Source organism: Equus przewalskii, chromosome 19 (assembly GCF_037783145.1).
Source record: "Equus przewalskii isolate Varuska chromosome 19, EquPr2, whole genome shotgun sequence".
Taxonomy (NCBI): Eukaryota; Metazoa; Chordata; class Mammalia; order Perissodactyla; family Equidae; genus Equus; species Equus przewalskii.
The window spans coordinates 56,731,139-56,747,356 of record NC_091849.1 but is presented as its reverse complement, the minus strand read 5'-3'; the positions used below and the strand labels follow the sequence as shown (position 1 = coordinate 56,747,356).

The window sequence follows — 16,218 nt, the reverse complement described above, 5'->3', positions numbered from 1 at the left end:
TAATTTCTAAAGGGAACATTGAGAATATATCACAGAAGATTTCACATGCTCATACTCTGGGTTAGCACTACCATGCCAAGAAAAATTCCGGAGGAAATCAAAGATGTTATCATCTTCATGAATATTGAGAATATTCATCAGTGTTTTATAACACTGAAAGTTGGGCATAAACGTAGTGGTCCAAAGATAGAAGATTAGGTAAATAAATTGTGGTAAAACTACACAATAGAGTGACATTTAGCTGGTAAAATTATGTTGTAGAAGTGAATATATTGATTAAGAAAAATGTTCATGGTCTGCAGCTCAGGGAAATTTTGGGCTAAAAAACAGTATATCTCTATACCATTCCATTAAAACAAACTACATGTATGCACATATTTACAGATCTAACTCTGAAGAGAGACAATGAAAAGTTAATAGTGATGGCCTCTGGGTTACAAGGTAATCTTTAAAACAATTTGGGTTCAGTTGCAGGTAACAAAAGATATTCTAGAAAGGAAATTGACAAAAGAATTATATACTTACAAAATCATTGGAAGGGTTAGAGAAGCAGGATCTTGACTGAACTTCCAGAAATGACTCCCAGACTTGGCAAGCTGGCTGTTTCCTCTGCCACGATCTGGAAGCTTCCTCCATGATCGTTGGCTCCAGGACCAAGTAAACTCAGCTGAGATCCACACCAGCAAAATGCTGCAGTGACTGGGAACAGACACTGTTATCTCTGTTACCGCTGTGCCAGAAAAACTAATGTCAGCAGGATGGTGCTTGACAGCAAAAACCAGAAGTGCAGACACAACCTCTTTCCATCTTCCAAATGTGTGTGGGCACATCTGCTTGGTGGGAGCTGGGACGTACAGTATATGGGCACTGAGCTCAGTGAGTCTAATCTTCAGCTCTCCATCCTCCAAAATGCCAGAGGGCAGCTCCAGGGGACTGGAATGGAGTTGTGAACCAATCTGCCATAGTGGACCCAAAAGCTGTTTTTAATTTCATCCTTTATAATTTGATGTTTGCTAAGTTTTTCAGCATTGAGCATATATTATCTTTGTGATTGGAAAAAAATAATAAAATTTTATGTTAGGAAGTTTCAACGTTATTACACAGCTTAATAACCATCACTTTTGATAGCTACAGTACTTGCTTGGTTCTCAAGTGGAAAAGAATTTTCCGTACTTTCCTTCTGCAAAATGAGATCCAATTCCAGATAAGGTTTCTGTGTTGACATAAAGCTACTGAAAATATTTAAACCTGTATCAAATGCAGAGCAAAAAACATATATGCAAAAGGCAAATAAAACTTGTGACATCTAGAATGAGGATAAAGGGCACGCATATTTAGGGAAAAAGAGAAAACAACTATTTTTCATCTTGGTGACACACAATTTTACCTTGTTGACCAACTTGCAACATGACAAATAAAAATGCTCCCTCCTTAACTTTCTTATGAGAACTGAGAAAAATGTGTCTCGAAAGTGAATCTTCTCGAGTCAATCACAAAAGACTCTACCTGTCAAACACAGCAGATTTAGCCTGCTGGTGCTGATGGCACCGTCTACCAAAAGAGAGCAGCTCTGACTGGAAAGGCATCTTGGGCCCTGGGGAGGATGCTGTTTCTTTCCTTGTGATATTGTGTCTGCAGACTCATCTCTACCCAGAATACCAATTCAATCTGATTTTACTGCTTTCTATTCTGTATTTTTGAGATGTCAACTGAGCGCCTACCAATGTGTAATGTGGCACAGAGCGATGAGTTGAGACATGTTTAAATAATGAGAAAAACTGCTAAACACTAAAAGTCATAGTAGATCTTTAGACAGAAAATAATTTCATGGCAGATTCCTCCTGTATTAACTAGAGGAACATTTTCCAAGCCTGGCAAATTAAAAAAAATACAACTTCGTGGGTCCTACTCTGAGAATTTGATTCAGTAAACTGAGTGCATGACTGAGGACTCTGTATTTTAAAAAGCTTCTGAGGAGCTTCTGGTGACTATCTAGATGCTGACCAGTGGACAAAAGGAGGCCAAGAGTTCCTGCTGTAATCTGCTTTGACACACCCACATTACACAGACGTCTCTCAATATCAGTCAATGAGAAAAACTAAAAAGGCAATTTTATTGGCAATATACATACAGAAAGAAAAGACATCAACCACCCTGTTTTCCTCCCACATGCAAGCATTCACCCCCACGGGGCTGTGGTGGACTCTGGATGCCGTGCTAAGGCCCTTCTTTAACTGTGGTGGGATGACGGGATGTCTACTGAGGCTCGTGTCTATGGACACGCAGTAACAGTAGTTTCTCCTCATGTTCAGAGCTCAGGACTCATGGTGCCTCCTTCCCTCAGTTCTATTTACCAAAGCATGTCCATGCCTGTCTGTGCCCGGCTGATCCATCTTCCCCAAGGCTGCTACATTGTAAGGAGGACTTCCGTCTTCATTGGGGCATTTACTCTATGAGGCACTCAAAGAGCACGTGTTTTTAAATGAGGGATGGGGGGCAATCAGTCATTCTCCTATTGATCTTAACCATTTCTCATTCCTTTTCAGCATTATTTTCATGCTTTCTATTCTGAACCACCCCAGCCAATTAGAGGGGAGGTGAGAGGAAGACGGGCAAATGGGGCAGAAAAAAAAAAAAAAATCTGGTCTTTTAATGATCTCACCTACAATTCTTCCCTGACTCCTCATTGCCCTCAGAATACAGCACAAACTACTTAAACATGGCTCTCAGAGGTCATCCATATCGTGCCTACACCAGAGACAGCAGTGCACATTAACATTCCATCTGCTCCCCTACAGTTTTAGGTCCTTGCAGTTGTTGGGGGGCGGGAGGTGGGATCATGTAACTAGTGCTAGCCAATGAGCTGTGAGTATAAGTGATGTGTCACTTCTAGGCTGAAATATATAAAAGACATCCAGATGTCTCTCTCTCTGCGGAGATAATCCAGAAAGCCAGATGTTCCTGGTGTTCCAGGTATGAGATGGTGCGTGTCCATCATCCTAGATCCTTACGTGGCTGTGTGCACCCCACTATGAACAGCATGCCTCCAACTTACATTGGATACGTGTCTTGAGTGAGAGGTAACTATTACTGTGTCAAATCACTGATATATTTTGGTGTTTACTTGCTAGTTGGGTATAACCTAGATGATCCTGATTAATACGCAGAACTTGCCTAGCCTTCTCACTTCAACTCTTGCTGCTGTTTTCCTTACACTTGAGACTGCAGCCACACTGAATTTCAAGTTCCTTGAACATGCCTACCTCTGATCCTCTGCACATGCTGTTCCTTTTCTAGATTGCTTTTCCAGTTCTTCTCCATTTGTCTACCTTTTCACCCTCTTTTTCTCAGTCGGGGCATCACTTCCTCCAGGCAACTTTTATGATCTTCTAAGTCTACATTAGATGCCCTTCCTATAGCAACTTGAGTTTCTCCTGTGCTGTCACAGGGTGAAGTAATTCCCTGCTTAGTTATCCTTGTGGTTCCTTGGGCTATAAGCAAGTATGGACAGACACCATATCTATATTGTCCACCATTATCTTCCTAACATGGAGAATAGTACCAGCCACATGGTAAGTTCTCAATAAATGTTTGTTGAATGAATGATTGAATGAGCAAGCTCACCAAGCTGACTGGGAGAGCTAAGGCACAAGACAGAATGAGGGAGCACATGGCTGCGATGGGAAGGCAGCTGAAAATTTGCCTCAGGGCACACAGACGATGGTTCTCCATCTCCACTCTACCTCCTGCTCGATTGCTGGGCCTCCTGCGCCCTCCCGCCGTCGCTCTCTCCAGGTTGGCTTGCCATAATTTGTCAAAGATATGTTAGTACCTATTGCCAAAGATCCCAGAATCCAGCTGGCTTCTGAACACTAAGTGGCGAATGTTTACTATAAGCCAGATGAAGAGAGGCTGTTCCTTTAGCAATATTTTGCTTCTACGTAAGAGGAAATTAATCGAAAATTTGATTGCTATAATGTCACGGAGAATCAATGCCTATCTGTCTGCTTTTTGACGTAGCCTTTGTACTCCAAGTACTTTTCTCAAAATGGGAGCAGCCTATTCCAGATTAGACAAGCTGAAAGAAGGCACCCCACAGAGAATATATTTTTCTTTTGTTCTGTTTTCTTCTGAGTTTGACAATCCAGGAACACCATTTCCCTCTGCTGAGTGACAGGATAAAAATAGTGGCCATTTGTGAACGTACGCCATTGTTAAAATGCACCCTGTATAGTTTAATGAAAGTTATTCACCTAGAAATCTTGTTCCAGCAAGCAAACTGGTTCAAACGCTGAAAGTGGATGGGTTGATAAAACAAAAATCAAGTAAAATACCAGTTTCCCACTTTCTCCTTCATTTTAAGCCTATTCTCTAACGGTTTCTTTCTAATGTTTAAAATTCTGTCGGGCTCGAGTAAGAGGCAGTCAGATAATTAGAAAAGAAATTAAAGAGAAATGCAATGGAGAGATGTTGTTAGAAGCTCAGAAAAGGCTGAGTGTACCATCGCCGTTCGCTGAGTCTATTAGGGAGTCAGAGCGCAGAATATTGAATCCAAGCCTCGTGATTTTTCTAGACGTCAGCATTAGCAGCCACAGGGCTTGCTCTTCATCAAGGCAATCTTCACCCTTCAGAAGCTTGGCCCCGAATAAATAGAAAGTACTGATTAAGAGAAGTGAGGAAGGGGGATATTTTTGACGTTTCTCAGGTCTCACATGGTGCTCTGGGGCGGATGCTATTTGCATTGCTCTCTGCTGAGAGCCCCCAGGGTGTCTCTTCAGAAGTGCTCTGTGGTCTGCCCTCAATCATAAGCCCTTTGGGTAAGTGAAAAAGAAAGAGAAAGCTTCTTCTCTGCCCTTGAGAAGTAGAGGAATGATTAGAGACAATGCCCAGAAAAATCCAAGCACAATTAGAAAGCAGCAGGGGAACTCGGGCAGGAAAAGTGGCGTAAAGTAGGGTCTATGGAATAAGGAGTCACATCCTGTGGAGAGAGCATGGCGCAGCGTATTAGAACGTGGGCTTTGGACTGCTTGTGTTCGAATCCCGTTATTGCTATTTATATCAGATGTGCGACTTGAGGAAAGTTACTTAACCTCTAGGCGAGATGGGGATAGTACTACGTTCACCTCATTTGGTTCTCAGGATGAAATGAGACCTTAACAGAGTAGAGAGAAAGTGATTTTCATGATACTTAGAACATAGTACATGCTCAGAAAATGCTATCATTAATACCACAGGCTATGGTGTTGATCAGGGAATTGCCTCAGAGGAGGTAATTTTCTACCCACTTCCCCCAATGCTGTCCTTCTCTCTTCTTTCTTCTTTTTCTTAGCTCATTTCTAAACTCAGCATTTTCTGGACCCTTTCAAAATTTATCAAAGTTGATTAATAATAATATGCATTTTTATTAAAATAATGTACCAGCCAAGTGCAGAGTGCCTTAAATGCATTACTCACTTAATCTTCCCAACAACTGATAGAGTAGGTCCTATCTACAGACTATCTACACGTATCCGCACAAATGAGTGTATATTTCGGTTCATGTTTCAATCTAAAGAGTCTGAATAAAAATCTATCTACTATCCAGGTTTTCTTGTGATTTTAATGGAAACTAGCAATAATATTGGCAAAGAAAGATTGTAATGGTTGCTATATAATAATATAAATGTAAATGTATTAGTAATAATACCTAATATCTATATAGTTGTTGCCGCGCGTTGTTCTTAACATATACATATGTGTACGTGTGTGTGTGTGTGTGTGTGTGTGAGTGTTCACTTAACACAATTACAGAAAGTCTATCCTGATCATGAGGACCACCAACAATGTATTTTTTTCTAGCCACTCCACAGTGCTTTTTATTCCCTTCGGATACATTTAACCCAATTAAACATTTTTTTTCTAGAACTCTTTAATTACTAGCATTCATATCCTTGGATCACCTTGTAGGGGAGGAGGACATGTCCTCTCCCCAAATGGGGGTTCGTCTGGCTGGAGAACGAATTAAATTCACATGAGACAGAATAGCAAGAGAAAATTAAACAAAGCTTTATGAGGAACCATGGCCCGGGGCCTTTCTTCCCGAAGGAAGAAAGGGCACCGAAGAAGTGGGGTGCACACAGTGGTTATATACCCTCAAATGGGGTGTTTCACATGTGATTGAAATGTCCCTCCCACAACAGTCACAAGATTGCCCAGTCAGCACAGCGCTTGATGGACACGGCAGGTAGTGGTCTGCTGTCTCGGAGGGCGTAGCCGGAGGCAAGTTGATTGTCTGGAGCTGGGCAGTCACAGGTGAGCTCAGCAATCAGTTCCTAGCCTAAAGAAAGATGCTTAATCTTTAAGAAATGCCAACGTTGGGAGGGGGAGGGAAGTCAGTTACAGGAGGTTACCAGACTAGCACAATAAAATGCAGATTTAAGTCCTTGCCTTTGGTATTGATTAAGAGTTTCTAGAGAGAAGGTCATCTCCTTTCTTGTTCCTGGTACAGAGAGGGAGGCACCTTTTACAGATAGAGATTTACCTTACAAATGTAAATGTGTCCTAACAAAGGGCAAGTTCCATTCCTCAGAGCCTCCTTCCCTGTCCCAGTTTATCAAAAGCAATCAGCCTCAAATAATCCTGATGCCAAAGAGACATATCTTGGGGTGGCCAATTCTAGGTCCCCACAACCTCAATAGTTAGGAAAAAAACCTGAATTATTGTTTCTTAGTAACATGTCTCCTGATTGTCCCGGAAAATCATCAATAACATCAATAATGACAACAGATCCTCATAACTAAGCAGAGCTCCCATGGTCATTAAGAAATATTTGTTCAGGGGCCCATCCAGTGGTGCAGCAGTTAAGTTCGCACACTCTGCTTGGGCAGCCCAGGGCTTGCCGGTTCAGGTCCCAGGCATGGACCTACTACGGCTTGTCAAGCCATGCTGAGGGAGGCGTCTCACATGTAAAGTAGAGGAAGATGGGCACCGATGTTAGGTCAGGGCCAATCTTCCTCAGCAAAAAAGAGGAGGTTTGGTGGTAGATGTTAGCTCAGGGCTAATCTTCCTCAGGAGAAAAAGAAAAAAAAGTATTTGTTCAAAGCATCATATTGTCTTCCTTGAGAGATCAGGTTTTCCGAACATTTTTTTCACCAGCAATTTATTTTTTCTCATTTCCAGCCACAAGTTCTTCTTATTACAAGATCATACATTTGTGCAGCAATATTTTTTTAAACCAGAGATTGAGAAGTCGAGGAAGAACACAGATAATATCCAAGCCCTGTGTGGGTCCTGAGTCAGGGAGACTGTGGTAGGAAGAGCAATGGAAAGAGGCCACAAGCAGAGGGATGTAGGCGGCTACCAGAAACTGGGCAATGTGAGGAAAACCATTCTCCCCTAGAGCCAGCCTCCGGAAAGAATGCAGCCATGGACTCATTTGAACTTCTGACTTCCAGATCTGTAAGATAATAAATTTATGTTGTTTTAAGACACTAAGTTTGTGGTAATTTGCTAAAGCAGCAACAGGAAACTGAGACAGGTACTAAGTGGCAGAGCCATCATTTGCTTAAATCTGACTCCCTATTTAGCTATTCTGACTGAAATATGCTCGTGGCTCCAAGACGCATGTCTGCTCCATTTTCACATCTTGGAAGTCGGGATGCGTCTCAACATCAATCACATCTTACAGCGGCTGTCAGTCAGGCAGCAAAGGGGCTGTAGTGGCCTTGTCACTCCTGTGGGAACCTGAGGGCATCATCAATAAAACTTGGGTCTTGACTATTCGAAAGAAAATGCCAGAGAAAATAGTGGGGCTCTATTAAAACAATTTTATTTTGAAATAATTTCAGACTTTCAGAAAAATAGTACAAAGAATTTCCATATAACCTTGACCCTAATTCCACAAAGGCTAACATTTTATCATATGTGTTTTACCATTCTATCTCTATGTCATATATATGTATATAATTTAGAGATAATTTCTGTTGTTTAGAGATAATATATATAATACATTTTTTTCCAAACAATTCGAGGCTAAACTGCAGACGCTACATGATGCTCTTTATATCTCAATAATCCTCAGCATGTACATCCTAAAAACAAGGTCATTCTCTTACACAACTATACGATAACTACCACAATAAGTCAACTAGCATTGATAAAATACTCTAAAGACGTTCATATTTTTCAATTGTTCCCTGATGTCCTTTACAGCAAAAGAAAGCATAATCTGGTTCAGGATCCAAGCCCGTGTCACATATTGTACTTAATGGTATTGTCTCTCGTCTCCTTAGTTTGCTCTAATCTGAAAAATTCTTTAGTCTTTCCTTGTCGTCCATAACCTGGCATTTTTGAAGATTACAGGCCAGTTACTTTGTAGAATGTACCTTAATTTGAGTTAGTTCTGATGTTTCTTCATGATTAGATTCAGGCTATACATTTTCTTTCTGGGCAGGAACATCACAGATATTTCTCCTCAGCGTATCACAGGAGTTACACGACGTCATTTTGTGTCATTACTGATGTTAACATTGATCACGTAGTTAAGGTGCTGTCACCAGGCCCCTCCGCTATTTTCCCCTTTGTAATTAACACGTATCAGGGAGGAAGAAATTTTGTGATGATGCAAATATCCACTCTCATTGTAATTTCTCCACAGAGCAGTCTTTTAAACCATCAGAACAAATCGTTGTGGGGAAGAGGTGTGGAGGGCGGTGGGTCACGTGTGGTTGCTACCCTCTTGGAATAGGAGTGGAAGGTACACCAGCCCTGCGTCAGCTCAGGTCTGTGCACAGCTCGTGCCAAGGGCGTTTGGATCTCTGGTGGATTATTTCATGAACTGCTGCATCACCAATGCAGTTGATGGAAAAGAGGCTGATATTATGTAGAGAAAAACTAAAACATGGAAATTGGTGAGTCTAAGCCCAAAAGTAAAAGTGGACTTTGAATGTAGAGAATTTGTAGGAAAAAACATAACCAATTGGTTTGTCTTGTGTTTTCCTTTTGGTGTATGCACAGAAGAGATGTATAATAAAACTCTGTATACAAATAAAATCCAAAAGAGCTCCTTTTTCTCTCTTTTTTTAAGAGGATCCATCCTGAGCTTTTTGTTGTCGCTGTTGTTGTTGAGAAAGACTGACCCTGAGCTAACATCTGTTGCCCATCTTCCTCTTTTTTTTTTCTCCCCAGAGCCCCAGTACATCATTGTATATCCTAGTTGTGAGTCATTCTAGTTCTTCTATGTGGGACACTGCCACAGCATGGCCTGATGAGCAGTGTGTAGGTCCAGGTCCAGGATCTGAACTGGCGAACCCTGGCCCGCAGAAGCAGAATGTGCAAACCTAACCACTTGGCCTTGGGGCCAGCCCTGAAAAGAGCTCTTTTAACGTGTGTAAACAAATATTTTTAGTGTTAGAAGGCCTTCTGTCATTGTTTAATTGGCAGAGGTTGCCTTTCTTTCTTTTTCTCTGGTGGGGAATATTGGCCCTGAGCTAACATCTGTGCCAATCTTCCTCTATTTTTTTGTATATGGGACACCATAATGGCATGGCTTGATAAGTGGTGTGTACCTCCATCCCCCAGGATCTGAACCAGCAAACCCTGGGCCACTGAAATAGAGTGTGCGAACTTAACCACTATGCCATGGGGCTGGCCCCTTTTTTTCTTTTCCTTCTTATTAGTACATAGGGTATGTTTTGTAATTCATGGTGCCTTAGATACCATATAGCAGAAGCTGTGAAATTACAAGATCCTGTGCTTATCTGGTGTTTCTATTTAATTCTTACTGTTATTCCTCTCTCTGTTATATTCTTATATGTCCTAAAAGAAACTCAGGTGAAAATAACTTACATTTTACCATCAGCATGAGGAGCTCTAGTTAAAACTGTGAAGTAGGGTCAATTATTTGCTATACTCAACCTGAATTTACCCCGGGTCGTGCCCAACCATTTCTCTGACTTCTCTTTTTATCACTTACTCCCCAACACTTGAGATAAAACTGCTCTTAGGAAAAAAAACCTGATCAACTCATTTAAAGTGAGTTAGGTTAGGAGAAGACAGTGCCTCTCTCAGCATATTTGCCTTTTTGTGGGGACAGAGCCCTCGGTCAGCTTGACCAAAGACGTGAAGCCTCACTGAAGACTTTCTCACGTCTTGGTGGGTATTATTTTCAGAGAGCTGGGAAGATTTTCCTGATTTTGCCACATAGTCAACTGCCTACTCTGCCTGGGACTGAGGGCTGCCTTCCTGGAGTCCCCTAGATGTGGTGACCCCAGAGGGCTCTGTTGTAGTCACAGCAGCTCTTTTGCACTATAAATGTCCCAGGAGTAGTAGCATAACCATAGACTTTCAGTCTAAGACTTGCCTATCCATCTTCATGAGTTACACACACGTGGAGCCAACACCTCAAGGAGATGCAAGTTGAAGAAGATCCTGCGGACATCAGTGACCACAAACAGCTTAGGGTACAGGACTTTGTCATGAAAAATGGAAAGATTTGGGAATACTGTATTTACTCCGCAAAAGGAAAGATTAAGAGAAAAATGTGCTTGGTGCTGTAAAAATATGAACTAGGAATAAGCAATTCTTTAACAAAACTACTCTTGGGCCTCTACTTTCCTCGCACCACCACCATCACCCTGGACATGAGAAATTTCATTGCTCAATTACAGCAACTTAAAAGGACCAAAAGTCATCAGCCTTGGATCATAGCAACATAAATCATTCCATATTTGGCTAACACGTCTTTACACTAATAAAACATGCATGGTTTTGAATGCTGGTTCTCATTTACAGGTGAATGTAGAAAAAACTTTAGTGACTACTTAGGCAGCTGCAGTGAACAGAGAATTATTGCTTCCTTCCCTTTTTTGCTCTTTTAAGTTCTCAGGAGGTACAGCAGAAAAATCAACACCAGATGGCTTTAAAGGAGATTACATTGATTTTTTATTTATGCCTTATTTCTAAAAAGAATTTAAGGTAGCTCGAAGTCTCAAATCATTTCCAGAGTAGAAACTTCTCATTGTTCTGGATACGAGTCTCCTTAGGGGGAAATGTCATTTCCATTGATTTACAAATCAAATCTCTTGGTTCAGTGGTTTACAGATGTTGTTTGATCTTGTACGACAAGGCCTTGTATGACTTTAATTGCTGTGTCAGGGACCCACCTTAGATCTGCTCCAAAGCATCTAGAAATGGGAAATTATTGGAAGAAAAGCATCCAAGGTATGTTCTCTAATTTCTTAGATAAGTTGGATAGAGATGCGCCCATTTGTAGCTTAACAACTTGCACTGTTGAAAGAGAACAACACATTGATGGAATTGAAGAGAATGAACTAACATTGTTTTTTTAAGGAAGATTAGCCCTAAGCTAACATCTGCCACCAATCCTCCTCTTGTGCTGAGTAAGATTGGCCCTGAGCTAACATCTGTGCCCATCTTCCTCTATTTATTTTATATGTGGGACGCTGCCACAGCATGGCTTGATAAGTGGTGTGTAAGTCCGCACCTGGGATCTGAACCGGCAAACTCTGGGCTGCCTAAGCAGAGTGTACAAACCTTACCACTGTGCCACTTGGTCAGCCCCCAAACTAACATTTTTTGAGAAACTGGCTAGGCGGTCCACTCTGACAGAACCCATCTATTTGTCTCATATTTTCTTTCTGATGTATGCACAAAAATTATGTGTGATAAAAATCTGTCTCACAAGCAGGCCCAGCTGTGTAATTTGCAGGGCTCAATGAAAAATGAAAATGCAGGCTCAAAAAGCAGGAAGAATGCTTTTCCCTCTTTCCCAGGTTTCTTTTTCTACCTGTCATAGTCTTGTGTATTTTCTATTTAGTAACTTGCTCCCTGTGGTATGGCGTGTCTTTCAGGGCAAGTGAAAACTGTCACAGGAGCCCAGGGCCCTGCCCTGTGACCTGACAAGCAGGGCACTTGTGTCTGACCCCAAACCATACCCGGGCCCCAGTGTGGGGCGGAGGACATTTGGACACAGACGTAGACATGTACAGGGGAAGAGTATGTGAAGAGACACAGGGACAGTGTGTGTGAAGATGGAAGATTGGGGTGAGCATCTACAAGGCAAGGAAGGCCAGCGACTGGGGCAAACCACCAGAAGCCAGGGAAAGGCAAGCAAGTTCCCCTACAGGTTTCAGCGGGGAGCGTGGGCTGCAGACTCCTTGAGTTTGCATTTCTAGGCTCCAAAACTGAGACCATAAATTTCTCCTGTTTTAAGTCATGCAATTTGTGGTTCTTCGTCGTAGCAGCTCTAGGAAAGGAGTACACCATGTGACAGAGGATGTACCACTTATTTGTTTAATTTCTGCCTGCCCCTACCAGGCTCTAAGTCCCACGAGGAAAGGGACGCGATGTATTTCATTTACTTTTGTACCCCAAGTACTTAGAACCCTGTCTGGCACTCAATATACATTTGCTGAAAGAATGTAGGGATAAAATACTTTATTTTTCCCCATTCTTTTCTTTGAAGCTATTCATTCTTTCTAAAGGTAAATCCAAGTCCAAGATCAGTGAGGTAGGAAAAAATTTCAATAATTGTAAAGAGTACAGCAGAAAATTTCACTTTGAATGGTTCCCTAAAAAGTACTCTGTCACAGAGACTAATTCTCTGGCAGGGAGGGTCTTAAACATCTCTGAGCATATCCAGAGAGGCACTGTGACCGGGATGGAGCCACTGCCTCTCCAGAAGACCCGGCTGGGTGCGCAGGATTAGGTTGCCCTGTGTGTGTGCCAGCCTCCTGCCTGTTGCTTGCGTAACGCACGGAAAGCGACAGCAAGGTCTGGCCGGATTGCCCCATTTCCTTCCGCTTTGCTGCGCTGACCTCTGAGGTGACCGAGCAGAACCTCTGCTCGCCTCCAGAGCTGCTGTCTCACTTCCAGCCAGGAAAACATTCAGTGACAAATCTCATCATCCTGGAAAATAAAATAAACCCGGGCCTCAAAGGCCACAGAGACTTCCAGCATTTAAATCCTAACGTGGCGTCTGAGTTTAGAGCCCTGCACTCAGGGTCCCATGTCCTCAGCTTCAGCGTTATGGGGACAAGCAGAGTGGGCTGTATGTGCTCAAAAGAGAGAAGAAAATTTCACGCATCTTCCGCCTTCTCTGGACCACCAGATGTGCCTCCTGAGCAGCTTGGAGCAAACTCTACTTATTGAGGTCAGACTAGGCTTTTTTTTTTAAGTTAAAAAAAAGTATCCGTAGTCCCATTAATTCTCATCCTTATCTAATTCAACCGCCTCATCTGGCCAGCTCATGTGAGGAGAAAATATTCTGTCCCTTCGTTTAGATGAACAATTTTATATGACTCACGAATAAAACATTTTTAAGGTTAATGATCTTAGTGAAGTCCTTCAGATAAGGCATAGCATAATACTCTAAAATAGAAAGAACGAAAACAAAGAATGTGTTCGCGCATAAAAATCCCTTCTAATACGTGAGTGGTGGAAAGTCCCGTGTTTCATGATTCATTAGCCTGTTTGATCTCAATGTTATACAACAGTCTTATTGCAAAAACAAGACTGTGTGGATGTTGCCACCTACTGTTTGCCTGGAAGCATCCTGGTATAATTCACTGTATGTGACAATACGCTCCTCTCTAACTGCAATTCTTTTCCTGCGAGGGCCATTTTTGTCTCAATTCCTTCTTCTTTCAAATTTGTTTGCTTACTTACTCTTAAGTGCTTTACCTAAAAGGTCATGACGAGGAATTCTTCCACCGATATATTGGAAAATCCTGATGAAGTGACCTATTTTTCCTTCAGTCTTCTCCAATATGTTGAAATCAGTTTCAGGTTTGAAAAGACATACAGTATGTGTAATTGAAGCTCCATTTTAAAAGTACGTTTGTCTCCAATCAGATTTAGAGGTCAAGATTACTGGATTGCGGTTAATTTTAAGATTCAAATTCAAGATATTTATAAGACAAATGTCTGCTTTTTTTCCCTCTGTAAATATATCTAGGCGTCGGTGACTGAGCGTCACGTTATTTTTCTTAGGATAAAATACCAATTACTTTACTTACCAACTGGTCTCCTGAATTGTTTACTTTGTAGTTCTGAGATGTGCATGTAGCACTATTTTAAGTATGCTGTTGATTCAAACTAGAAATAAAATAAAATTTGTAAAACCTTCACAACCATATTTTAGGCTAGTTTAAGTGCATTGAGACAATCTGTGATCTGCAGACAAATAACTATGGCTAGACCCAGTAACAATTATAATTAAAATCTGTGAACTGTTTCACAGCTCATAGATTCCTTTGTATATTTTAGTGAATGTGGTCCCAGTAACAATACTGTGAAGTAATTAGTGCAGTAATCGTTTCCATACTACAGAGAAGGAAAGTGCGGCGGAAAGAAATCAAGGTACTTGTTGAATATGACACCAAAACGACTCTGCAAATGCAGTTATCTTAACTGCAAAGCTTATTCACTTTTATTATTCCCTATGAGTTAATTAACTTACATGATAGTTACTCAACTCTTTTTCAACTTTTGTTTGTTGAGTGAATAATTTTAAAGTGTTTAAAAATAATCAGGTCATTCACCTCTAAATCTTTGGGCAGGTCTCTAACAACTGAAATTCACTGAAATGTATTCTCATTCTCAGAAGCCGAGTGGACAAACAGGTTCCCAAATGCTGGCTTCTCTGAGCGTGTCCTGAATAAATGGTTTAGTAAAGAGCAGGGACTTTAAAATGGTATAAAGTACTACTTTTCATTACTATCACTATTTCTATTGCTGCTAACAAATTACCACAAACCCAGAGGCTTAAAATAACACAAATTTATGATATCACAGCTTCTGTAGGTCAGACATCATGGCATGACATAATTAGTTCTGTGCTCGAGGTGTCCCGAGTCTGAAACGAGGTGTGGGCCAGGCTGAGTTCTTGTGTGGAGACCCTGGGGCACAGTCCACTGGTAAACTTATTCAGGGTGTGGGCAGAAGTGAGCTGCGGTTTTCACTGTAAGACTGAGGTGCCCATTCCCTTGCTCACTCTTGACCGGGGCCCCTTCTCAGTTCCCAGAGGTCACGTTTCCTGTTCTCCATCTTCAAAGTCAGTAATGGGAAAGTTTTCCCTTGTGGAACCCCTCTCATGCTTTGACTCTAACTTCCCTGTCCATGACTTCTGGGCACAGATTCAAAGTGATGAGGTCAGGTACTCCTGGATGACTTCTCTTCCTTAAAACCAAGTGATTTGGGACCTGAATTACATCACAAAATCCCTTCACACAACACCTAGAAGAGTGTTGGACTGAATAACTGGGGGAAGGTGTGTGTATGCCAAGGGCTGGCACTTTGGGGGCCTTCTTAGAATTCTGCTGGCCATGCTTGTCATCTGGGCAGCTACAGGCATTTTCTAATTTGGCCCCTAGACTCCATTCTCTGCCTTAATACTCCCATAAGTTCACATTACAAATTGGGCCCTCAATCAATCTTTCTAAAGCCCAGTTCTGATTAAATTTAACATTTTGCTTCAATCGAAAACAACAAAATGCTCCATGTTTGGAAGACCTCTCAGGTAGGAAGTTCTCTGAAAACCAAGATCTGAACTCTCTGTTTCTGTCTACCTCCCTTCATGCCTCGTTAGACGGAGAATCAGCCTGTGTCCTGTGCACAGCGAGCTCAGAGCTTCAGCTTCCCCTCTCTTCCTCACCCTCATCTTCAAAAGGACAAACCCCAAATTCCGTTTCAAGGCTGCATTCCAACGGTGACTCCTCCAAACAGCTTTGTATTAACCTGCTTCCCCTGTCAGTGTTTTTGTCTCATTTTGTTTTAAAAATCTGTGTGTCTGGTGTAGTTGGCATTCCCCCTTGGGTTAGGTAATTAAGAGAAGCCTGGGTGCTCCACCGAACTGCGGATTCTTCTAGGCCAGATCTGGATTTGGTTCATCCTTGTTTCTCTACAACCCTTGAGAATACCTTGAAGAGATTATATGTCCCAGAATATTTGTTGAGCCATTAACTAAAAATCAAAATAGAAACCCGAACGAGCCAAGAGTTCACAGCTCTTCATGGTGAATGCATAATTGCATTTCCACATCCTTTGCAGTTGAGGGTGATAGTCTTTTTCAAGGTCATTGACTCCAGAGCTTCAGTCATTAAGTTAGAGCATCTTCTTCATGGCTTAGCCAATATTGGATGACCAACTCATTTATATTTTCTTCTATGATAAATAAATATTTTTGTTTGTTTTTTATTTCTTGGAGAAAAATGTTTTCTG

General features: G+C 41.6%; 1 protein-coding gene across 1 annotated transcript in view; it reads left to right on the top strand.

The window, feature by feature from the left end:
• Positions 1 to 13,013: 13,013 nt before the first annotated feature.
• The window catches only part of LGSN (lengsin, lens protein with glutamine synthetase domain), a 45,169-nt gene continuing 41,964 nt past the window's right edge, over positions 13,014 to 16,218 (top strand). Inside the window, 1 exon segment of the mRNA XM_008529563.2 lies at positions 13,014 to 13,150. The gene's annotated coding sequence lies outside the window, so the exon portion shown is untranslated.